Source organism: Clupea harengus, chromosome 4, assembly GCF_900700415.2.
Source record: "Clupea harengus chromosome 4, Ch_v2.0.2, whole genome shotgun sequence".
NCBI lineage: Eukaryota > Metazoa > Chordata > Actinopteri > Clupeiformes > Clupeidae > Clupea > Clupea harengus.
The window spans coordinates 25,254,071-25,256,570 of record NC_045155.1 but is presented as its reverse complement, the minus strand read 5'-3'; positions in this window follow the sequence as shown (position 1 = coordinate 25,256,570).

Here is a 2,500-nt window from a genome sequence, read left to right as displayed (position 1 = left end):
CCATTCCAACACACACACACTCATATACTGCACACACACACACACACACTCATATACACTCAATCATTCATTCACACGCTTACTCTACTTGCAAGTGCGCGTGCACACACACACACACACACACACACACACACACACACACACACACACACACAGTGATAGACATGCTCCAGTCACCTCATACTTGGTGGCATCCTCCCGACATTGCTGAAATTTTATAACAGATTATACCACCTCTCACTTAATCTCAACACACACACACACACACACACACACACACACACACACACACACACACACTGACACAAACACACACAGTTACACACAATTGCATCAAACCATAAAAAATGCCTTCTGTTCAATGCTATTGCAGCACAAAATTGCTTTATTTTTGGGAAGACATGCCATCTGTTTTGTGTGTGTGTGAGAAAGAGAGAGGAGAGAGAGAGAGAGAGAGAGAGCATGTCTGTGTGTGTCAGAGTGAGAGAGAGAGAGGAGAGAGAGAGAAAGAGAGAGCGAGGGAGAGAGGGAGAGAGATAGAAGATGGGGAGGTAGAGAAAGAGAGAGAGAGAAAGAGAGAGAGAGGGAGAGAGAGAGGAGAGAGAGACAGAGAGACAGAGAGACAGAGAGAGAGAGAGAGAAAGGCTAAACGAGTGAGAGCAGAGCATTCATTAAATTTTTTTAAACCTTGACAATATTTGCAACGCTTACTCACTTGATGCCTTTAAACTCTGAAATATCTACCATATGGCTCCTAATACTGTTTCTGTTTAAGATGCAACGGGGAGTTAAGGGATGAAAGGAACCAGTAGAGTAAATATGTAAAGGGTAGGGACCGGTAGAGTAAATATGTACACACACACACACACTCATATACACTCAAGGGTAGGGACCGGTAGAGTAAATATGTACACACACACACACACACACTCATATACACTCAAGGGTAGGGACCAGTAGAGTAAATATGTACACACACACACACACTCATATACACTCAAGGGTAGGGACCGGTAGAGTAAATATGTACACACACACACACACACTCATATACACTCAAGGGTAGGGACCAGTAGAGTAAATATGTACACACACACACACACTCATATACACTCAAGGGTAGGGACCGGTAGAGTAAATATGTACACACACACACACACACTCATATACACTCAAGGGTAGGGACCAGTAGAGTAAATATGTACACACACACACACACTCATATACACTCAAGGGTAGGGACCGGTAGAGTAAATATGTACACACACACACACACACTCATATACACTCAAGGGTAGGGACCGGTAGAGTAAATATGTAAAGGGTAGGGACCGGTAGAGTAAATATGTACACACACACACACACACTCATATACACTCAAGGGTAGGGACCGGTAGAGTAAATATGTACACACACACACACACTCATATACACTCACAGAGATGGGCAAAAATACATCAAAATGTATTTTGATACAAAATACGAAATACCCCTCAAATAAATGTATTCAAATAAAATACAAAATACTGGTGCCAGAAAATGTAACAAAATACAATACATGTATTTTGTATTTAAAATATAGGAAATACTTTTTCTGGATTTTCCGTTTTCTCACAGTTTGGTATAGCAGAGCATTCAGTTTTGGGCTATATAATGTACACATAGCTCTGGGAACCCCACAAAAAGGAAAAACAGTCACAGAATATCAGTGTAACTAAGCAAAGCTATTGATTGATTATGTATATATATATTTTTGCAGGCAGCAGCTGTGTGACTCATGTTTTCACAAAACAGGGCTCTCAATGCAATCTCTATGGCTTCCGGGAGGGCTCGCCCCACCGTGCTTTCGTCATACGTAAATGCGTATAAGGACGTCATACGGCTTTGATCAAGTCACAGGCCGTGTCTATTACCGCGCACTTGCACACTTCAAACACTGACTTTCAGTGCTTAGGGCGTTCACACTGACAGAACCATCAGAATTCAGGGCACTGAAAGTACCCGGATGGTGCACTGCAAACGGTCAAAAAATGCAGTGTGAAACGATGGACACTACTCGCCCTAAACGGGCGCCATCTTGGCTACGTAGCGGAAGAGGAGGAGCTTTTGGCAGCTTTTCAGTTTGGAAAGTTGGCTTCGCAAATCACTTCAACCATTATTGCTAGTTACAATAACTGTGTTATCTGATAGTACAGTGTCTATTTCTCGGTAACCTTTGAAAAATCTAAGCGAGAAAACGCCAAAATATGTACATTTACATACAAAACACGGATGTCAGCGGAGTTCGGTCCGCCATCTTTGTTTAAAATTTCCAGTTGGCCGGAGGAAGCTGGAGCACAGATTTATGGGTAAAAGGCTTGCACACTTGCGTCTCTCAGTGTTCCATTTGAGACAACACTAATCAGCGACAGAACGCATTACAGATGTAAGTGCTTAGTGTGCACTACGCACTGTATTGCAGTGTACTTCGAAAACCGGCGGTAATAGCCACGGCCACATT